We start from the raw sequence: 24,362 nt of genomic DNA, 5'->3' as shown, positions 1-24,362 counted from the left end.
GCCCTTACGCATCCTGAAGTTTCGCAGCCACTGTGATTCATCCCAGACCTGCAGCACTATGCGGTCCCACCAGTCCGTGCTTGTTTCCCGGGCCCAGAATCGCCGTTCCACACCATGAACTTGACCCATTGCCACCATGATCTCCACGGCGCGGCGTACCCTGCTTTGTGAGAGGTCTGCGCCAATCTGTGAATTCCTGTCCTCACCGCGCTGCTGGAGCCTCCTCACCCGATTTCTCAGCAGCTGACTGTGGAAGAGGTGGACGATAAGGTGCGAGGAGTTGACAACGGCCATAAGTGCAGCGATGATCGCAGCGGGCTCCATGTTCGCAGTGCTGTGGCGTCCGCGCTGTAACCGACCAGAGAAGGGCGCGAACAGATTTCCCGCCGGAGCTTTCAGGGAGGGAGGGCGTGATTGACGGTTCAATGACAACAGTTACCCAAAAGCACCCTCGACACATTTTTCCCCCAGGAGGCATTGGGAGCTCTACCCAGCATTCCAATGGGCAGCAGGGACTGCGGGAACTGTGGGATAGCTTCCCACAGTGCACCGCTTCCGAAGTCGACGCCAGCCCCGTTACTGTGGACTCAGAAATTCGAATTAGTGTATTTACTGTGGATACACAAATTCGACTTCATAAGGTCGAATCCACAAATTCGACTTAAGTAGATTCGAAATAGTCTTGTAGTGTAGACAAGGCCTGAGAAAGGTGGTAACTATCAGCATCTTCTCTGGCTGAGTTCTGAGACCAGAACTGCTACTGGATGCACTAGAGATGCTGTACAATTGTGTTCCACCACTTCTGATCTAAATCTTTCCTCTCCAGATGAATGAAAACTAGGGATGAGATATGGGATACATGGACAAGAATGGCTAATGCCAGTGGTTATACTCTAGCTCAAAATCACCTGAGCAGCAACAGCTGCACTGCTTATTACAAAGGCTGGATCTCCCTTCTTTTGAGGAATACTATTGAGAAAAAGGGATTGTGGCCACTCCACAGATTCTCTGGATCCCTATCAATATGAATTTAGATATAGGGATGGCATGGAGACTGAACTGTTAGTCGTGCCTCACCTTTTCCTCCTAGCATAGAATGCAGCTAATCAATCCATCATAATTATTAGATCTATCTGCAGCCTTCCATGTCACTGTGACTCTAAGACTTCCATGCCAGACCTTTAAAATGGTTATAGTCCCTCCAGCAGAGACAGACCAGCGTAAACGCTCACAACTGTGTCCAAGGGCCCCTGCACATTCCATTCTCTCTCTCCCTTGCTGTTCAATATGATGTGCCACTAGGGGAAACAGATTTTATGAGCTGCAATACTACCAGGAAGCAGAAGACACTCAGCTTTTTTGTATGTGTTAAAAGCCAGTTGCTGTTGTTTCTCTGCCTTCTGCTGGCTGAAACAAGGTAAACTGATTAAAAAAAAAGCATCAGGTGACAGACATTTGTCACGTTGCTTATCACACTACTGGAAGACACTAAAGGTATGTCTACACTACAGGATTATTCCGATTTTACAGAAACCGGTTTTTTAAAACAGATTGTATAAAGTCGAGTGCATGCGGCCATACTAAGCACATTAATTCAGTGGTGTGCGTCCATGGACCGAGGCTAGTGTCGATTTCCGGAGCGTTGCACTGTGGGTAGCTATCCCATAGTTCCCGCAGTCTCCTCCGCCCCTTGGAATTCTGGGTTGAGATCCCAGTGCCTGATGGGGCAAAAAACACTGTCGCAGGTGGTTCTGGGTACAGCCTCACCCCTCCTTCCGTGAAAGCAGCAGACAACCGTTTCACGCCTTTTTTCCTGGGTGAACTGTGCAAACGCCATAGCACAGCAAGCATGGACCCTGCTCAGCTCAAGACAGCAATCATGGACGTTGTAAACACCTCGCACATTATCGTGCAGTCTATGCTGAACCAGGACCTGCAAAACCAGGCAAGGAGGCGACGGCGGCTACGGCAGCGCGGCGACGAGAGTGATGAGGACATGGACACAGAATTCTCTCAAACTGCGGGCCCCTGCGCTTTGGAGATCCTGCTGGTAATGGGGCAGGTTCTAGCCATTGAACGCCGATTTTGGGCCCGGGAAACAAGCACAGACTGGTGGGACCGCATAGTTTTGCAGGTTTGGGACGATTCCCAGTGGCTGCGAAACTTTCGCATGCATAAGGGCACTTTCATGGAACTTTGTGACTTGCTTCCCCTGCCCTGAAACGCCAGAATACCAAGATGAGAGCAGCCCTCACAGTTGAGAAGCGAGTGGCGATAGCCCTCTGGAAGCTTGCAACGCCAGCCAGCTACCGGTCAGTCGGGAATCAATTTGGAGTGGGAAAATCTACTGTGGGGGCTGCTGTGATGCAAGTAGCCAAAGCAATCATTAAGCTGCTGCTACGAAAGGTAGTGACTCTGGGAAATGTGCAGGTCATAGTGGATGGCTTTGCTGCAATGAGATTCCCTAACTGTGGTGGGGCGATAGATGGAACCCTTATCCCTATCTTGGCACCGGAGCACCAGGGCACCCAGTACATAAACCGCAAGGGGTACTTTTCAATGGTGCTGCAAGCACTGGTGGATCACAAGGGACGTTTCACCAACATCCACGTGGGATGGCCGGGAAGGGTTCATGACGCTCGTGTCTTCAGGAACACTATTCTGTTTAAACGGCTGCAGCAAGGGAATTACTTCCCAGACCAGAAAACAACAGTTGGGGATGTTGAAATACCTGTCGTTATCCTGGGGGCCCCAGCCTACCCCTTGATGCCATGGCTCATGAAGCCATACACAGGCAGCCTGGACAGTAGTCAGGAGTTGTTCAACTACAGGCTGAGCAAGTGCAGAATGGTGGTAGAATGTGCATTTGGCTGTTTAAAGGCACGCTGGCGCACATTACTGACTCGCTCAGTCCTCAGCCAAACCAATGTCCCCATTGTTATTGCTGCTTGCTGTGTGCTCTCGTTTAAAAATCATGTATTCTTTATTAATTCATTATAAAAAGAGGGAGAGAACTGACAAGGTAGCCCGGGTGTGGTTTGGGAGGAGGATAGGAGGGAAGGAAAAGGCCACTAAAAAAATTTCAAAATAATGACAGCCTTTTGGTTGGGCTGTCTGCGGGGGTGGAGTGGGCGGGTGCACGGAGCCTCCCCCCACGCGTTCTTACAGGTCTGGGTGAGGAGGCTAAGGAACATGGTGAGGGGGGAGGGTGGTTACACAGGGGCTGCAGCGGCACTCTGTGATCCTGCTGCTGTTCCTGAAGCTCCACCAGACACCGGAGCATGTCAGTTTGATCACGCAGCAGCCCCAGAGTTGCATCCTGCCACTGCTGATCTTCCTGCCTACACCTCTGATCTTCCTGCTGCCACCTCTCATCTCAAGCATCACTCCTGTCCTCACATTCACTGGCATCTTTCCTGTAATTTGATACCACGTCCTTCCACTCATTCAGATGAGCTCTTTCATTGCGGGTCACTTCCATGATTTCCGAGAACATTTCGTCTTGCGTCTTTTTTTTCCGCCGCCTTATCTGAGATAGCCTTTGGGACAGAGGAGGGAGGCTTGAAAAATTTGGAACTGCATGAGGGAGGGAAAAAAGGGAGAGAAGTATTTAAAAAGATACATTTTAGAGAACAATGGTTATACTCTTTCACGGTGAACAACACTATTCACCTTACATAGCACATGTGATTTCACTACAAGGTCGCATTTTGCATCTTAATATTGAGTGCCTGCGGCTCTGGTGTTAGAGATCTCACAGCCGCAGGTCCGGGCAGCAGAATTCAACTTGCATGCGGCCCTAGTAAGCCATTGTCTTTCGGCTTCTGCAGCCTTCATATACACAGTGCCCTCCTTTCCCAAATACCAAGCAAAGCCCGTTGAGTGTTGCTTCTTTCCTGTTAACATGCAGCAGCAGAAACCACACACCCCCATCCAATTCTCTGGGATGATCGCTTTACCCCTCCACCGCATGGCTAGTATCATGGAAGATCACTGCTAAACACCCCTCTTCCCCCCCTCCCCCACCGCGTGGCTGGTAGCAGGGAAGATCCCTGCTAGCCAAACGCGAAAAAGCTCAGCGCCAATCACTCCCCCTGCCCCCCTGCTTGGCTACCTGCAGGGAAGGATTTCTTTTAAGCAACAGGCAAACAGCCCAGTAGGAATGACCATCTCTGTCCCCTTAATTAAATTCCTGAATTTCAACCAGGTTACCATGAACGATATCACTCTCCCGAGGATAACAAGCGAGATAAAGAACGGATGTTGCTTGAATGCCAGCAAACACCGGGACCATACGCAGCTAGGCTTTTTGTCATGCAATGATAAAAAAGGTAATAATTGGAGATATACCAATCTCCTAGAACTGGAAGGGACCTTGAAAGGTCATCTAGTCCAGCCCCCTGCCTTCACTAGCAGGACCAATTTTTGCCCCAGATCCTTAAGTGGCCTCCTCAAGGATTGAACTCATAACCCTGGGTTTAGCAGGCCAATGCTCAAACCACTGAGCTATCCCTCCCCCCAGATTACTTGCTACATGCATGGCGTGGTCAAGTGTCCTACCATGGAGGACGGAATAAGGCTGCCCTGGCCAGAAACCTTCTGCAAAGGCTTCTGGAGTACCTCCACAAGAGCTTCATGGAGATGTCCCTGGAGGATTTCTGCTCCATCCCCAGACATGTTAACAGACTTTTCCAATAACTGTACTGGCCGCGAATGCATCCCAAGTCCTCAGGGCAAATTAATCATTAAAAAACGCTTGCTTTTAAACCATGTCTTATATTTACAAAAGGTACACTCACCAGAGGTCCCTTCCATGGCTTCATTGTGTGGGATAGTGGCTTGGGAGGGCTGGGAAGGTAATTCCGTCAGGGTGAGAAAAAGCTCCTGGCTGTTGGGGAGAACGGAGTGCTGTGTGCTCTCTACAAGCTCGTTCTCCTCTTCTTCCTCCTCATCTTCCCCGTCCGCAGAATCCTCAGCCATGGCTGCGATTACCACCCCCACCTTGGAATCCACGGTCAGGGGTGGGATACTGGTGGTGGACCCCCCTAGAATTGCATGCAGCTCAGTGTAGAAGCGGCATGTTTTCGGCCCTGCCCCGGACCTTCCGTTTGCTTCTTTGGTTTTCTGGTAGGCTTGTCTGAACTCCTTAACTTTCATGCGGCACTGTACTGAATCCCTGGTGTGGCCTCTCTGCATCATGGCCTTGGAAATTTTTTCAAATGTTTTTTCATTTCGTCTTTTGGAACGGAGTGGTGTTAGCACGGAATCCTCTCCTCATACAGCGATCAGATCCAGTACCTCCCATGCGGTCCATGCTGGAGCTCTTTCTCGATTCTCAGGAGACTGCATTGTTACCTGTGCTGATGAGCTCTGCGTGGTCACCTGTGCTGGTGAGCTCTCCACGCTGGCCAAACAGGAAATGAAATTCAAAAGTTCGCGGGGCTTTTCCTGTCTACCTGGCCAGTGCATCCGAGTTCAGATTGCTTTCCAGAGCAGTCACAATGGTGCACTGTGGGATACCGCCCGGAGGCCAATACCGTCGATTTGCGGCCACACTAACCCTAATCCGACATGGCAATACCGATTTCAGCGCTACTCCTCTCCTCAGGGAGGAGTACAGAAATTGGTTTAAAGAGCCCTTTATATCGATATAAAGGGCCTCGTTGTGTGGACGGGTGCAGGGTTAAATCGGTTTAACGCTGCTAAATTCGGTTTAAACGCGTAGTGTAGACCAGGCCTAAGATACTACAGTCATGAGGATTCAGTATAAGAACCTATATAGAATAGAACAGAACAGAAAGAAAGGGCAGAGGTTGTGCAGCATTACTGTGGGTATATGCTCAGTCTGCCAACATGATTCAGCTTCAGGATCATGCTGGCTCATGGGTGCTCCTAGATCTTAAAGTAGCAACAGCTAGTAATTCCACTCTCATCTAAATCTGACCAGGTTGCCCTGAACTGTTCCTCTTGAATGAAGATCTCACTAGTCATCTATGACTGTCACCTTCAGGCTGGATTATGGCAATCTGCTCATTTTAAGACTACATCCGCAAAGCATCCAAAAGCTGTAGCCAGTGCAGAAACCAAGTGTCAGTGCTGTAGCCAATGCAGTGAGATGAGGTGCTGTGAGCTCAGAACATCTACTAATTCACTTCCAGGTGCAGTCCAAGAGGAGAGTTATAATCGTTGAACTTTGAATGATCTGGGACCCAGTTATGTAAGAGACTTCCCTCTGCCTCACTCGATCCCCTGCATAACAGCACAGCAGCAAAGAGCAGTTGGGTGCCCTCCAGACCCACAAAAACCTAAGGAACCAGCTCTCCTGACACTCCATGCTTCAATTATACTATATTATGATGAAGCAAAGAAGCTTTGTGCTGTACCCTGAAGCTCACCAAACTTTTATTATGGCATGGAGTGTCAGCAGAACTGGTTCCTTAGGTTTTTGTGGGTCTGGAGGGCACCCAACTGCTCTTTGCTGCTGTGCTGTTATGCAGGGGATGTCATTTTAAACAAGGTGGTTTCCTGCCAGGTGGAGGCAGGGATTGTGTTTGTTAATATGGGGCTGACTCAAATTGTTTATTGTTTATGAGAACACAGTAGCTCAAATAAGTACTTTTGTGTTTCAATCTCAAGCCTCCCAGCCTCTTTAATCAGACATACTGATACAAAGACCCCTGGGCTTCCTACCACCAGCAAGAGAGAGGCTCATATGAACACCCACCACCACAACTGTCATTGTTAAGATTCACTCCTCTCACAAATTGCTTTGCAATCCTCTTCACGCAGCATATAAACCACTGCCCAGGCAGCAGTTCTCAAACTTTAGCAACCCGAGGACCCCCATTTTGATTTAAAAATTTTCAGGAACCCCCAACCCTCCTGCTCAGCCCCAGGCCCCTGCCCCCACTCCACTCCTTCCCTCATGGCCACACCCCCATCCCACCTCTTCCCACCCCGCATCTCACTCCATCCCCCCTCTCTCTGTCAGGCTGGAGGAAGGTTACTAGTGGAGTTCCTCAGGAATTGGTTCTGGGACCTATCTTACTTAATCTTTTTATTACTGACCTTGGCACAAAAAATGGGAGTGTGCTAATAAAGTCTGCAGATGACATAAAGCTGGGAGGTATTGCCGATGCAGAGAAGAACCAGGATATCATACAGGAAGATCTGGATGACCTTGTAAACTGGAGTAATAGTAATAGGATGAAATTTAATAGTGAAAAGTGCAAGGTCATGCATTTAGGGATTAATAACAAGAATTTTTGTTATTTGCTGGGGACTCATCAGTTGGAAGTAACAGAGGAGGAGAAGGACCTCAGAGTATTGGTTGATCACAGGATGACTATGAGCCGCCAATGTGGTATGGCCCTGAAAAAAGCTAATGTGGTCTTGGGATTCATAAGGCGAGGTATTTCCAGTAGAGATAAGGAGGTGTTAGTACCATTATACAAGGCACTGGCGAGACCTCATCTGGAATACTGTGTGCAGTTCTGGTCTCCCATGTTTAAGGATGAATTCAAATTGGAACAGGTACAGAGAAGACCTACTAGGATGATCTGAGGAATGGAAAATCTGTCTTATGAAAGGAGACTCAAAGAGCTCGGCATGTTTAGCCTAACCAAAAGAAGGCTGAGGGGAGATATAATTGCTCTCTATAAATATATCAGAGGGATAAATACCTGGGAGGGAGAGGAATTATTTAAGATCAGTACCAGTGTGGACACAAGAACAAATGGATACAAACTGGCCATCAGGAAGTTTAGACTTGAAATTAGATGAAGGTTTCTAACCATCAGATGAGTGAAGTTCTGGAACAGCCTTCCAAGGGGAGCAGTGGGGGCAAAAGACATATCTGGCTTCAAGACTAAGCTTGATAAGTTTATGGAGGGAATGGTATGATGGGATAGCCTAATTTTGGCAATTAATTGATCTTTGACTATTAGCGGTAAATATGCCCAATGGCCTGTGATGGGATGTTAGATGGGGTGGGAACTGAGTTACTACAGAGAATTCTTACCTGGGTGTCTGGCTGGTGAGTCTTGCCCACATGCTCAGGGTTTAGCTGTTCGCCGTATTTGGGGTTGGGAAAGAATTTTCCTCCAGGGCAGACTGGCAGAGGCCCTGGGGGTTTTTCGCCTTCCTCTGCAGCGTGGAGCACGGGTCACTTCCTGGAAGATTCTCTGACCCTGAAGTCTTTAAACCATGATTTGAGGACTTCAACAGCTCAGACATAGGTTAGAGATTTATTACAGGAGTAGGTGGGTGAAATTCTGTGGCCTGCGTTGTGCAGGAGGTCAGACTAGACGATCATAATGGTCCCTTCTGACCTTACAGTCTATGAGTCATTCGCTCTCCCCTACCCTCATTCACTTTCACCAGGCTGGGACAGGGAGTTTGAGTGCAAGAGGGAGTACAGGGTCTGGACTTGGATGCGGGAGGGGGTGAGGGCTCCGGGCGGGTGGCACGTACCTTGAGCGGCTCCTTAAAGCGAATAGCACATCCCTCTGGCAGCAGCTCCTAGGTGTGGGGGGTGGAGCAGGAGGTCTCCGCGCCCTGCCCCTGCCCGCCAGCACCACCCCCACAGCTCCCACTGGCAGCAGTTCCCAGCCAATGGGAGTTGAGGAGTTTGCTCTTGGGGCAGGGGTAGTGCACAGAGACCCCCCTGGTCCCCCGGGGACGTGCCGGCCACTTCCAGGAGCAGCGCGGAGCCAGAGCCCTGCTGGACTTTTAGTACCTAAAATCTCTCCTTTGGCTTCAGTAGCCTCCGGGAGACAGAGCCTGATTCCGGGAGACCAGCTGATCAGCAGGGCTGGCAGCCCCAGACATGATCCCAGCCCCTCCCTGCTCCTGCTGCATGCCAATGGAGCAGCTGATCAGCAGGGCCCACAGATCCTGTGGAGTATCCTTGCGGACCCCCCTTTGAGAAATGCTGAGCTAGGAGACAGCTCTGCTTCAAACAGAGGGCATAAGGATTTCTTTCTTGATTAGGATACAAAGATATTAGCTAATACATTCTATACTGTAGTATAGACTTTAAAATGTGTTAAACGGGTTGATTTGAAGCATAGGATGTGTTAGCTAACACTAACAATATAGTAACTCCTCACTTCCCGGCAATTACAGACCGGTAAGTCTCACGTCACTACCTGGCAAATTAGTTGAAACAATAGTAAAGAATAAAATTGTCAGACACAGAGAAGAACATAACTTGTTGGGCAAACGTCAACATGGCTTCTGTAAAGGGAAATCATGTCTTACTAATCTATTACAGTTCTCTGAAGCGGTCAAACATGTGGACAAGCGGGATCCAGTGGACATAGTGTACTTAGATTTCCAGAAAGCCTTTGACAAGGTCCCTCAACAAAGGCTCTTATGTAAATTAAGTTGTCATGGGATAAGAGGGAAGATCCTTTCATGGATTGAGAACTGGTTAAAAGACAGGGAACAAAGGGTAGGAATTAATGGTAAATTCTCAGAATGGAGAGGGGTAACTAGTGGTGTTCCCCAAGGGTCAGTCCTAGGACCAATCCTATTCAACTTATTCATAAATGATCTGGAGAAAGGGGTAAACAATGAGGTGGCAAAGTTTGCAGATGATACTAAACTGCTCAAGATAGTTAAGACCAAAACAGACTGTGAAGAACTTCAAGAAGATCTCACAAAACTAAGTGACTGGGCAACAAAATGGCAAATGAAATTTAATGTGGATAAATGTAAAGTAATGCACATTGGAAAAAATAACCCCAATTATACATACAATATGATGGGGACTAATTTAGCTACAACTAATCAGGAAAGAGATCTTGGAGTCATCGTGGATAGTTCTCTGAAGATGTCCATGCAGTGTGCAGCAGCAGTCAAAAAAGCAAACAGGATGTTAGGAATCATTAAAAAAGGGATAGAGAATAAGACAGAGAATATCTTATTGCCCTTATATAAATCCATGGTACGCCCACATCTTGAATACTGTGTACAGATGTGGTCTCCTCATCTCAAAAAAGATATACTGGCATTAGAAAAAGTTCAGAGAAGGGCACTAAAATGATTAGGGGTTTGGAACGGGTCCCATATAGGGAGAGATTAAAGAGGCTAGGACTTTTCAGCTTAGAAAAGAGGAGAGTAACGAAGGATATAATAGAGGTATATAAAATCATGAGTGGTGTGGAGAAAGTGAATAAGGAAAAGTTATTTACTTGTTCCCATAATATAAAAACTAGGGGCCATCAAATGAAATTAATGGGCAGTATTGGTTTAAAACAAATAAAAGGAAGTTCTTCACACGGTGCACAGTCAACCTGTGGAACTCTTTGCCTGAGGAGGTTGTTAAGGCTAGGACTATAACAGGGTTTAAAAGGGAACTGGATAAATTCATGGAGGTTAAGTCCATTAATGGCTATTGGCCAGGATGGGTAAGGAATGGTGTCCCTAGACTCTGTTTGTCAGAGGGTGGAGATGGATGGCAGGAGAGAAAGAGATCACTTGATCATTACCTATTAGGTTCACTCCCTCTGGGGCACCTGACATTGGCCATTGTCGGCAGACATGATACTGGGCTGGATGAACCTTTGGTCAGACCCAGTATGGCCGTTCTTATGTTGACTTAATGTCCTCCCGCTTAATGTTGTTTCAAAGTTACGTCGCTGCTCAATTAGGGAACATGCTCATTTAAAGTTGTGCAATGCTCCCTTATAACATCATTAGGCTGCCTGCTCTGTCCACTGCTTGTAAGATTCTGTGGAAGAGCAGTGACTTTACAAGGGAGCATCCTCTTATCCGCCTCCTCTCCCTCCCTCCCTCCCAGCGCTTCCCCCACCACCAAGCAGCTGTTTGGCAGCAAGAAAGCGCTGGAAGGGAGGGGGAGGAAGGGGAGGAAGGGGGAGGAGCAGGGAAGTGCCACGTCTCCACTCCTGCCCCTCCCTCTCAGAAAATCGTAAGCCCCGCCAAACAGGACTTTTTTGGGGGAAGGAGCGGGGATGTGGCGTGCTCCGGAGAGGAGGTGGAGCTGGGACAGGAAGAGGCGGGCCTGGAGCATTCCCAGCAAAGTTGGCACCTGTTCTTCTCTGGGGAAGCTGCCATTGCTGCGAAGGTGCTTCCTAGCATCCTGGCCGGCAGCGGGCTGTGCCTGTGTGGGGTAAGCCAGGGGCACTTCCCAACCACAGTACAGTACAGCACAGCATATAATGCCTTTTTCTGCCCCCCCCAAAATTTCCTTGGAACCTAATCCCCCGCATGTACCTTAAATCTTATGGGAAAATTGGATTTGTTTAACATCGTTTCACTTAAAGTTGCATTTGTCAGGAACATAATTACAAAGTTAAGTGAGGAGTTACTGTACACTTAAATTCTAGTCAAGACAAGGCTTAGAAAATTGGCTCTGGAACATTTCTTGTGGGGTTGCCTAAGTCAGTTATTCTCAACTATGGGGGCCGCTAAGCATGGCCTGCATTAAACTCTCAGGGCCCAGGGCAGAAAGCCAAAGTCCCACAGCACAGGACTGCAGCCTGGGCCCTAAGCCACACCACCCAGAGCTGAAGCAGAAGCCAGAGCAACTTAGCTTTGTGGTGCCTCCTGTGGTGTGGGGCCCCGAGTAATTGTCCTATTTGCTACCCTCTCTAATGCCTCCCTGGCTTTTATATGAAGAAAAAGAGTTGTTGTGGCACAGAGGGGCCATGAAGTTTTTATTGCATGTTGGGGGGGAGGGAGAGGCTCAGAAAGAAAAAGGTTGAGAACCCCTGGCTTAGGTCACAAGTAACCACTACTGAAACAATTGTTGTTCCCAGAGTCTACTAGGCTGAGGGCTTGGCTACACTTGAAAGTTGCAGCGCTGGGAGTTACAGCGCTGGTCATGCAGCTGTGCAGGAACAGCGCTGGTGTGTGGCCACACTCACAGCTACCAGCGCTGGTGTGTGGCCACATTTGCAGTATTTACAGCGCTGTTGGGAGTGCTGCATTATGGGCAGCTATCCCAGCATTCAAGTGGCAACAACGTGCTTTTCAAAAGAGGGGGGTGGAGGGTGGTGTACTGTGACAGGGAGCGGGGAAGATAGAGAGAGTGGATTTTTGGAGCCAACACTGTGTGTTAGCTTCCTGGATTGAAAAATCACAAAATGTTCGCGAACCCTTAGTCTTAACTCTTAATTGCAAACAGCCTGCCTCCAACACGGACTCCCCGCTGCTTCACTCACTCCCTGCGGTGTACTGTGACAGGGAGTGGGGAAGAGAGAGAGAGTGGATTTTTGGAGCCAACACTGTGTGTTAGCTTCCTGGATTGAAAAAAATCACAAAATGTTCGCGAACCCTTAGTCTTAATTGCAAACAGCCTGCATCCAACGCTGTTTCTCTGTCAAGCAAACATTCACTCCCTGCCTCTCATTTGATCATTCACAGCCAGGTACAGATAGCTCCTGTTTGCTGTGATCAGTGTTTGTTTTTTTAGATAAGCAGTTCAACAGAGCTCCGACCGGAGTTCACAACAAAACAAAGAGAGGCTGCATAACAAAACAAAGAGAGTAATTTAGTTAAAAGCATTCTGGGATATCTCCTTATTCCCTGGAGGCCAATAAAAGCGCTGGTGTGTGTCCACACTTGATGAGCAGCGCTGGATCACCAGCGCTGTAATCGCTACACCCCAACCTGACCAGGTGTACAGCCAGCGCTGCAGCCAGGGAGTTGCAGCGCTGGATGTGCCTTGCAGGTGTGGACGGTTACTAACTGCAGCGCTGGAAAGCCTCTACCAGTGCTGTAACTTGCAAGTGTAGCCAAGCCCTGAGTCTACATTGGTTTTTCCCCCACCTAAAGTTTCCCAATGCTACAGATCCACCACTGTAAGCCCTAATGCAGACAAGCCATCAGTTTTTTACCACCATGTTATTACTTATTTGGATTGTGGTAGCAACTAGAGACCCCAGTCATGGACCAGGGACCACTGCAATTGGTACAGCCTGTGTAGGCATAACACCAGCAGGCTTTGACTGAGTTAGCTTGATAAAAATAATAAAGAAGCCATATGATGGCATGGGCTAGCCACCTGAATATGTACCTAGGATCCTGGGCAGGACTGTACTTGCGCCACTAGCCCATGCTATTTTTAGCAAGCGATCTAGATCAAAGCTAACTTGTGTATGATTATGTGTGCTGCAATTGTGTCTCCCCATTGCAGTGATGACATACCCTTTGAAGAGCAAGCACTGCCAATTCTCCAGCATAAGCCATATGCCAACCCTCCTCATGCAGGGTTCAGATAGTCACAGTAAAGAGGGAACTAACTTATTAAAACTAAAAACAGTCTCCCCTCCCCTGAGTCTGTTTCAATTATTAGTGTCTTCAAGGAACCTTATACTCCCTGGACAGTCTCACAACTAGCCAGAAAGCATTAAAATAAAGCCCATGCTTACCATGTATTACTCTTACGCTGAAAGGCACTCAGACACTTAGGATGACAGGGTCTCTCATATGTACCTAGACAGACACATAGGCTCACCGCAGATACAGCCTCAAATAACTTAGCTCCAACACACTGTGTAGGACTTGGACTTCTAAAAATTATTTGGGTTATGCCTTATGCTCCCAATCTGAATCCACAATTATGCTGTGAAAGCAGGTTGACTCCACTATAGCTGGCAAGGGAGTGCCTTATCTGCAGCAGCTGTGTCAGGCGGTGGTTGCTCAGAATGGCAGGCAAAAATATTATTTGTATGCACAATTATTAATTATCAGTAGCACCTACAATCTGCTGGCTGACTAATGAGACAAGAGCAAGATATAAAACAGTCCCACCCTTCTAATATGACTCCGTATCCAGCAGGGTGCTAGTGCGCTGCCCTCCTCTGTTGGACCTGGGCACTGTGATACACACATTAGTGACCTCTGGTTTGATTACTGCATTATACACGGAAATGCAGACGCCAGCCATAAAACACTATCTGGTTCAAAACAAAACAGCCCACTCAGAACACAGCACCTCATGGCTTGTCTAGATGGACAGTGGGCAAGCTGGGATGTAAATCTATAGCACACTAACGTGCCATGTGGACCTTGCTACTGCACACTAGAAGTTCCATGGTGTGCAGTAGCGGGGTCCACATGGCCAGCAAACGTGTGGCACACCAGTGCACTGCAGATTTATTTACATCCCAGTTTTCCATGCCCTAACTCTATGTCTAGACAAACTCTCAGTGATGCACTAGCTCCCTATGGGATACAGAGTCGAGTTAAAGGCTTCTGTTCTCATCTTCAAAGCTACCCATAGAAGCACCTGAAGCTACCTAAAGTTGGCCTACACATACAACTTGCACTGTTTAGCTACAATCAGTTTTGTCACTGATTTGGTTAAACATGTACAAAGCCCTGTGTGGACACACTTAAAAAATCGTTTACATCAATTCAGCTTAATTTGGTAAATTACTGAAACCTACACAGTTACCTCCCTTATGCTACTGAGCCAATTGTAAACAAATCTTAAGTGTCCACACATGGGTTTTCACTAATTTAACGAGAAACTGATTTTAGTTAAACCAGTGCAAGTTGCCTATGTAGACAATGCCTAAGTCCTAAGGGACTGCCTCACCTTTGTGATCACAACTGCCTATCACAACAAAGAACCAATGAAAAATGGAACGATCAACCACAAGAAACTAGGAGGTGCACAAATGAGCACTCTCAGGAGCTGGCCTAAAATTGTGAAACTCATTCAAGGGTGTAACGAGAAGAGAGTTTACCTACCTATACAGTAACTGTTGTTCTTCAAGATGTGTTGTGCACATATACGGTCCACTAAAGATGTATGTGCATCCAATCCACTTCAAATGGAGACTTTTTGCCATTAGCACCACTAGATAGCACATGTGCTCCTGCTCTCTTTGTGCTCTCAGGTGAGGGCATAAAAGAGGTATGGCTGCTGACTCCTCTGTTACATCACAGAGGTAACATCCAAAGTAGTGCTGAAGGTAGGAGGGTCATGGATTGCATTTGTGCACAACGTACCTCAAAGAACAGCTACTGTACAGGTAAGTAAATGCTTTTTTCTCCTTATTGTGAATGTCCACATATACATTTCACTGCAGGTGACTCATCAACAGTTCCCTTACAGGTGGAGAGACTCTGGATCACCTGAACAAAGATTGTAATACTTTCTTGCCAAAGCTGGCATCATCACAAGAGGCTTGAGTGATGGCACAGTAACTGGAGACGGTATGTACAAATGAACGTGTTGCTGCTGTGCAGGTATCAGCTACTGGGATACTGCTCAGAAAGGCTGATTAAATGGACTGAGCCCTGGTAGAGCTGTTTTTCCTCAATGGAGGAGAGATGTTAGCAAGACTGTAGCAGAACTTAATGAAGTCAGAGATTTGCTGAGCTGATAATGACTGACCCTTAACTCTCTCACTGTAGGGTACAAAAAGGCTCAGAGAGGTTCTGAAGAACCTAGTGTGGTCCAGGTAGAATGCCAAAGTGCTAATAAAGGGGTTTCAGGAAAACTACTTCAAGATTAATAGCTTAGGCTTGGGTCTACACACTACACACTTATGTCTGTATCACTACATCCCTCAGGGGTGTGGAAATCCCATGGCCATAGCTGCCGCCTCTCAGGGAGGTGGTGTACCTACACCGATGGGAGAACCTCTAGTCAGCATAGGTAGTGTCTTCACTAAGTGCTGCAGCTGCACCGCTGCAGTGCTATATGTGTAGACAAGTCCTTAGTTCAGATGGAAACTGACATTAATTTAGGGATAAAATTTAAGCTGTGATCTGAGGGAAACCAAGTCTTTATGCAAGACCATGAAAGAAGGGTCAAAGCCAGGAGAGCCTGAAATTGTGAAAACCTTCTTGTGGAAGTGATTGCCTCCAGAAACAGTCTTCATAGACAAAGGTAGTGAGGTTGTAGCCACAGGTTCAAAGAAAGGTCCTATCTGTTCAGAGAGGAGTAGGTTGAGAACTTATACAGGTACAGGATCAGACAAAGGAGGATAAATGTTGAGTAGACCTTTCAAAAACAATAAATGAAGAGAGAAAATGGAAAACCTCTCTACTGGCAGATGTACTGCAGAAATGGAAGCCAGATGGACTCTGATGCAACTAATAGAAAGGCCTGATGATTTCGGGTGCAACAGATTGTCCATCACACATGTACCTCTGTAGGATGGGACGATAAGCATCGGAATGCTTGGAGTGCTTTGAAGAAGCTGATGACAAAGGTGAAGAGTGAAGTTTCTCACCAGGCTTGTGCCTCAGCTAGAGTGGTGCTCTTTGTCGATTCGGAATACGATGCCTTGCAGTCAGGCCTTGGTTCCAATGCAGGATGCATCTCCTCTTTTGTGAAGTTATCTTTGAGGTGGAAATCTGTTTTTTAGTCCTGGTGGGGAAGGAGGTACAAACAGGGCATCTGTTCCTCACCAAGACAACTCAAACAAATTTTGTGCCTATCTGTGACAAGGATAACAAGTGGCACACTGCTTAAAACCCAAGTATTTTTTTCATCATAAACCCTCCAGGTAACTACTAAAACTGCAGCTAAACTAATAATATTACACTAAATATTACTAACTAGAACTATATACACTGAAGAGTTTTGAAGAACTGGATAACAGAAGAAAATGTTATGTGGAGCTCCAATTCTCGCCATGGGCAATGAGAAGGAACTGAGAAAGAGGTGGTGGACACACCACTTTTATACCCTCACCTGAAAGCACGAGGTGAGCCAGGTGAATGTGCCGCCTAGTTGTCCTACTGGCAAAAGTCTCTGATTTGAGTACACTGGGTGCACATATACTGGCAGTAGAATGTATATGTGCACAAATCACTTGACGGAAAAGTACTAAACTTTAGCATCTCCTACAGTAATTATGAAGATACAAAAAATCCCTCCAATATAGGGAGAGAGAAAAACTCTGTCGGTGCACTTCTTGCACAACCCGTAAGGATCTCAATATAACCATAAGAACTGCCATACTGGGTCAAACCAATGGTCCACCTTAGTCCAGTATCCTGTCTTCCGATAGTGGCCAATGCCAGATGCTTCAAAGGGACCGAACAGAACAGACAATCATTTGATCCATCCCATCATCCACTCCCAGCTTCTGGCAAACAGAAGCTAGTGACATTCAGAGCATGCAGTTGCATCCCTGAGCATCTTGGCTAACAACCCTTGATGGATCTATCCTCCATGAAATTATCTAGTTCTTTTTTGAACTTTGTTATAGTTTTGGCCTTCACAGTCATCCCCTGGCAACAAATTCCACAACCTTCTCATGGTCACCACTGAGGCCGTGATGCAGTCTTAGCCACCAAGCAGCCTTCGATGATGAATGCCCAAATTCCTCCCATGTGACTGATGGTGGTGAAGGGCGGAGAGTGCCGCCACGATAGCATTGGCAATGCTGACAGCAGGGGTGCCAAAGAAGTTCCCAGCGCCAAGGACATCCCTTGTGCTGAGCCCTGCACTGTACTCACTTCCACAGACAGTGGAAGGGAAACATCAGGGTTCAGTGAGACAGACCGACAAATTCAGTAGCCCGACCAGCCAATGGGGCTATACAACACCGCCTTGGCAAAGTCCTGAACCAAGCGAGAGGTCGGGACAGAAAGGCAGAGGAGGTCCATTGCCACCTTATATGCTGCTGGCTCAGAAACAGCCAGTGCCGGACTCAACCGATGTCCTGGGGCCAGAATCAGAGTCGATGATATAGGGTCTCAGACATACTTGCGCAGTACCAGGGTAATGGGACCTGCTCCATCCCGTGCACCAGCATTTACACGGTGCCAGTCCACACCTAAGTTCCCTCTAAGCTGCATGGCTGCCTATTAAGCCCCGTGCAGGGGCTCAAGGCTGAGGCAGGACAAGACACCTCTCACCCAGCATGGAGTTGCCGCAGTGGGGAGAGGCGCACCAGTGCGGACCTGCCCCAGACGTGCCGCAGCTGGGGGAGAGAAACCCCTCTCTTGCCCCGGCCCAGCCCAGCCCCGCTGGAGCTTCTGCGCCCGGGGAGAAGCACCTCTCCCTCGGCCCCAAGCTGCTGCGGTGAGAGAGGGCTTGGGGAGCCCTCTCTCCCCACCGCAGCCCCGGGGCAGCCTGCACTCCAAACCCCTAAGCCCTGGCCCCACTCCAGACCCCCACCCCACCCTTCAACCCCGCCCTAGAGGCCCCACCCCCAGCCGGAGCCCTCACACCCCTGCATCCTAACCTTCTGCCCCAGCCCTGAGCTCCCTCGCACACTCTGAACCCCTCGGACCTACCCACCCCCATTAATTTTGTTATGTGCACCAATATGAAGGTGGCGTCACACATCACCTCCACATTGGTGCACATAAAATTCATTCCGCACATGGACACAAAAAATTAAGAGCGAACACTGGTCCATACTCCTCTTAGAGGAAGCAGATGATTCCCCACACGAGATGGAGTGATCACAATCAGTCTTATATGACCTTTCCCTCAGCACACTTGATGGGGAGCAATGCCTCCATCTCTTTGGAGAACCTCTAATTTCAGGATGCTAAGTCGCAGCACTCTCAGAACCCGAGGGCAAGCTCTGATCCAATGTAGGCTCAGTGCCAAAGCAGGTTGCATGGCCTGGTCAAGCAGTGCTGCTTTAGATGAAGTTCTCTCAACACCCGAGTCCGTTTTGTGAATGGTTTGCAAATTGAACCCTGCTTCTTGATGTGGGTATCACCTAAGCACAGTTCTCCCACACACGACAGACAGTGTTTAAACCCTGATGAGGTCCATCACCAGGGAAATACTTAAACTAAGCTAACCAACAGTATACTAAGGGTACTAATTAACTATATAAACTTAAAAAATTGTGAGGTTAGGAACCACACAAAGCTCTGACTCGAGCCACAAGCAGTAAGAAGGAACGGGGGGGGGGGGGGAGGAGGAGGTTGAGTTTTAGAAATCTTAGATAAGAGACAATAATAGGGAAAACACATTTTGCAAGCAGCTGGAGAAATTAGCTGTCCTAATGGGTCTCTTTCTTTTGTAATTTCTGATGCTATCATTCTCTCCCTCTCAAAAGGTGGAAGAAAACTGTCAGACGTCAATGTGTCACAAGAGTGAGTGAAAAATAAAAATTTAAAATATTTTAGAGTAGTTACTGAGATTAAGACTAAATTAAAGGTTAAAATTTAAAGAGGTTTGTCCTCACGGGAAATTTACACTGCATAAACCAAGACGTGAATTCAAACTGATACCAATAAAATTCCCTGTGTGAACATTCTCACTCCAGTACAAGAGAGTGCCTTTTTCAGTTTAGCTTATGACATGCGGGTAGGGGCCTAAACTAAACCCCCAAAAAATAAGACACTACTACACTGAAATAAGACCATTCACACAGAGATTTATATTGGCATAACTGGTCAAAGTTTCTTGCAAAGACAAGCCCTAAATTAAAGAGGCTGTCAGACAAAAGAAGGCGTGCTTTTTTTAAATGAAAGTTTGGTGGGGCCACCGACTTGAAGGACTTGCAATGAAAATCCTATGAAGCCTGCTGGGTCATAGCGAAATGGTGCAATAAAGGGCAATGGCTAGGATGGAATTCAAACCTATCTTGGCATACTCTTACATGAATCAAAGTATACCAGAGAATCTCTATAGATAGAAATTCCATGCTTGTACAAGAAGAATATAGCAGGAGGAATATACTGCCAACCACCTGACCAGGATGGTGATGGTGACTGTGAAATGCTCAGGGAGATTAGAGAGGCCACAAAGACAGAAAATGCAATAATAATGCAAGATTTCAACTATCCTCATATTGATTGTGCATACATCATCTCAGGAAAGGATGCAGAGATAAAATTTCTAGATGACATAAATGACTGCTTCTTGGAGCAGCTTGTCTTGGAACCCACCAGGAGAGATGCAATTCTTGATTTAGTCTTAAGTAGAGCACAGGATCTGGGCCAAGAGGTATTGAACTGCTTGGTAACAGAGACCATAATGTAATTAAATTTAATATCATGGTAAGGGGAATAATGCCAAACAAACCCATGACAGTAGCATTTAACTTTGAAAAGGGGAATACACAAAGGTGAGAAAGTTAATTAAAAATAAATTAAAAGAAACTGTAACATGGGTGAAATACCTGCAAATTGCATGGAGACTATTTAAAAACACCATAATAGAGGCTCAACCTAAATGTATACCCCAAATCTGAAAACAGTAAAAGGATCAAAAATATGCCACCTTGGCTACATAGCAGACTAAAAGAGTTAGAGGCAAAAAGGAATCCTTTAAAAATTGGAACTCAAATCCTAGTAAGAAGAAGAGAAAGGAGCACCAACTCTGGCCAGCGAAGTGTAAAGTATAATAAAAAGGCAGGCCAAGAAACAATTGAAGAGCAACTAGCTAAAAGCTGAAAACCTAACCGCAAAAAAAAAGTTGAAGTACATCAAAAGCTGGAAGCCTGCCAAACAGTGTAGCCACTGGACAATCCAGGTGCTAACGGAGCACTCAGGGAAGACAAGGCCATTACACAGAAGCTAAATTAATTCTTTGCATTGGTCTTCAATCCCGAGGGTGTGGGGGAGATCCCCACACCTGAGAAATTCTTTTTAAGTGACAATTCTGAGGAAATGTCCCAGACTGAGGTTTCAGTAGCAGAGGTTCTGGAACAAACTGATAAACAGTAAGTCTCTGAACCAGATGGTATTGACTCAAGAGTTCTGAAGGAACTTAAATATGAAATTGCAGAGCTACTAACTGTGATATGTAAGCTATCACTTACATCAGCCTCTGTACCAGATGTGTAGAGGGTAGATAATGTAATGCCTATTTTTTAAAAAAATTCTTCAAAAGGCAATCTTGATAATTACAGGCCAGTAAGCCTAACATCAGTACCAGGCAAACTGGTTGAAACTATAGTAAAGAACAGAATTATCAGATAAAAATGGTATGTTGGAGAAGTGTCAACATGACTTTTATAAGCTAACAGAATGTTAGAAACCATTAGGAAAAGTATAGATAAGACGACAGAAAATAGCTACATAAATCCATGGTATGCCCACCATTTGAATACTGAGTGCAGTTCTGGTCCCCCCCGCCCATCTCAAAAAAAGAATTGGAAAAATACAGAGAAAGGCAACAAAAATGATTGGGGTATAGAACAGCTTCCACACGAGGAGAGATTAAAAGACTGGGACTGGTCAGTTTAGAAAAGAGACAAATTAAAAGGGGGTATATGACAGAGGTCTATAAAACCATGAACAGTGTGGAGAAAGTCAATAAAGAAATGTTATTGACCCCTTCACATACCATAACAACTAGGGGTCACCTGATGAAATTAGTAGGCAGCAGGTTTAACAAACAAAAAGAAGTACTTCTTTGGACAACACCCAGCCAACCTGTGGAACTCATTGCCAAGAGATGATGGAAAGGCCAAAAGCATAACTGGGTTCAAAAAAGAATTAAATAAGTTCAAGTTAGATAAGTTCAGCTCCATCAATATCTATTAGCCAAGATGGTGAGTGACCGAACCCCATACTCCGGTTGTCCCTAAACCTCAAACAGCGAGAAGCTGGGACTGGACGACAGGGGGTGGATCACTTGAAACTGTCCTCTTCTGTTCATTCCCTCTGAAGCATCTGGCACTTGCCATTGTCAGAGACAGGACACTGGACTGGATGGACCATTGGTCTGGCCCAGTATGGCCATTTTTATGTTCAGCATCACAATTCCTAGGTGAATTCAAACAGTCCACATGAAGTCACGGGAAGTCACTGAATATAGAACTAGAATCAGCAGAATTCACTGGCACTGAACACTCTCCAGAAATTGTGACTGGGGAAGGCTGATCATGAACATAATTTGTTTGGAAATGACTGAAACCACCAGTCCTAGGACTGGAAAGGATTTCTTGATCCTGGTGAAGACTCCACATCTCAAGTCTGGCTGTATGTCCTTTATACATCTATTTAAGGACCCCATGTGACAATCCACAGAACTCTGACTGCCTGGCCACTCCCAGAAAGAGCAAACAAAACAGCTCTAGAGCGGATTTCAAGAAAGACATTGCATCAGCCAGGTGTACAGGAAGCCGCTGGAAGAGGGAAGCTGACTTACTGAGAGGCTCTTAGAACAAGTTTGTTTCAGGAATCCTGTGGAAAGGACAGACAGGAAGAACAGATACTTCAGAGACAGAACAAGCCTCATCTGCTTCAGAAAGTCTTTGTACTAAGGCTCCGGGCCTGGCCAGTCTCCCAGAGATGATGCAACCTTGAGGAACAAGGTCTGTGCCAGAGAAAAGTATTCACAGCCTATGCAGATGGCAAGACAGCCAAGGATCTCTGATCAAAACACTTCTGAGCCAATCCAAACATGGCAAGCCCCCAACCCCCAACCTCACTGGATGCAATATATCAAGAATCCCCCATTTCAGAGAAATAAAAAGGGATCCTATGACAGGGAGGGAGAGGATGATGAAAGACCAACAAAAAATTAATTCCTCCTGTAATACTAGAGTTCACTCTGCAACCCACTTGAGAGTGCAGACTGGCAAGAAACTGAACTACTATTCAAAGTCTCAAAAACCCAAGCTCTGAATCTCTCTGTAATCACCTTCTTGCCAGTGCAAGACTAAACTCCCTGCACGCATACAGCAGCTCCACTCTGACTGCTAGCTTCAGTACCACTCTCATAATCAGGAAGCCATACACAGGCACAGCACAGGAACCATGGCAACACAATACAGTGTGGCAATTATGGAGCCACTCCAAAGTTAAGGTTCAGTCTCACTTTCCATTGTAAGATTCATTTTAACTCTCCCCTGCTAAAATCACCACTAAATATTCTTACAAGCTTCAATTTGAGCATGTGTTGCCTGTGGACAGCAGTAATTTATTCATTTTTTCAACCAGAATTGAGGTTATTCAAATAAACTTTTTAAAAGATATGGGGGAAAGAAAAAATAATATTAATCTTAGTTTGCGAGTTATCCTAATGCTAAAAAACAGCTTGTCCAAGACACTTCAAATGGGGGTAAGCTGAAAGATCTTTGTATGTTGAAGAAATGCGAAGTATGACTGCAGATGTTCAAAAGCACATTTAAAAGTTATGCAATGGCAAAGACATCAAAATCCATGAACTTCTCACAGGTAATAATGGGCTCATACAATCTTTAAGTTCAGACTGCTACAGTACCCTAATATCACCACATTCAGGCTCTGTCTACACAACAAGTGCAACAGCTGAGCTATAATGCGACGAAAGGTATTTTTACATCGTCGCAGTAAATCCACCCCCTAGTGAGGTGGTAGATAGGTCAATGGAGTAATTCTTCCATCAACCTAGTGGTGTCTATGCTGGGGTGGTGGTGTTGACTTCTTAGGGATGTGAATTTTTCATACCCTGAGTGATGTAGCTAGGTTGGCCTAAGTTTTAGGTGCAGACCAGACCATCAGGCCTGCTATAGAATTCCACAGGCTGCTGTACTGTCCCAGACACTGGAGGTGCCAAAGTGCTTCTGGTCATTTTAAGCACTGAGAGTAATACAAGGCTTGAAAAATGTACTCAACACCTATTAGCCACAGGGCTAAACCCATTAGCCAAACGTAGATACAAAAGATGTGGTGTGGATACCTACCAGCAAGGTCCAGAGACAATGTCACGATGAGAAGCCCAAATCCTCTGTCATCCCCAGATGCTAGGATTCCTATCTGGAGTTGATCCTGAACACTGCTCAGGGGCTCCATCTTAAGTATAAGCTTCTGGCCTATACCAGTCAAATTTTATTCTCACTCACCCTTTTTCTACAGTTGACGGAATGGAGACGCTCTGTCTTTTCCTTAACTTCAGAGTCTCCTGGCTACTACTTTTGGAGGCGGGGTTTTCCTTCCTCTAGTCTATCCTTGCCCCAATCTCCTGGCTGTTGTAAGAAAGGAGGTTTCTTCTCTAATCCACCCTCAAGCTGTCTTTTGGGTCCTACTTCCTATTAGTAGTTCCTGCAGATTTGAACAGACAAGGCTGATTAGAGATGGTAAGCAATGGAGACTGCATTAGATCTTGAAGCTGAAAGCCTTTGCTGCACATAGGCCCAGAGCTTTTCCTCCAGCAATTCCTTTGGCATTAAGAAAGGAAATTCACAGTTACTAAACAATCTATTTCCTGCAGAAGAACAGCTCAGAGTTTCCATGAGCAGATTCTGGGTACAAATTGCAGCTGCCTTTCGATGCATCCTATCTTTGCCAGAGGACAATTACTAAAGTACTTCCTCTTTGCTTTATAGTTGGTGTGCTGGTAATGATTAAGCAACACAAAGTAACAGAGCACAAAACATCCAAGTCCTCCAGTGCTGGATCCGGGGTAAGGAAAATCTGTATACTTCAAATAAGGTTGGAGCTATAGCATATCCCCTAGTTTTCTGCTC

General features: G+C 46.4%; 1 protein-coding gene and 1 long non-coding RNA gene across 4 annotated transcripts in view; one reads left to right on the top strand and one right to left on the bottom strand.

The window, feature by feature from the left end:
- The window catches only part of SETD5 (SET domain containing 5), a 172,912-nt gene that overhangs the window by 117,411 nt on the left and 31,139 nt on the right, over positions 1-24,362 (bottom strand). The gene's annotated exons all lie outside the window — the stretch shown is intronic.
- LOC123373838 lies at positions 14,915-24,298 on the top strand. The gene is made up of 4 exons (XR_006580883.1): positions 14,915-15,008; positions 15,092-15,192; positions 19,017-19,053; positions 24,222-24,298. It is a non-coding gene; the product is annotated as an uncharacterized LOC123373838 (long non-coding RNA).

This window comes from Mauremys mutica, chromosome 7 (genome assembly GCF_020497125.1).
Source record: "Mauremys mutica isolate MM-2020 ecotype Southern chromosome 7, ASM2049712v1, whole genome shotgun sequence".
NCBI lineage: Eukaryota > Metazoa > Chordata > Testudines > Geoemydidae > Mauremys > Mauremys mutica.
This window is presented reverse-complemented; position numbering and strand designations above follow the sequence as displayed.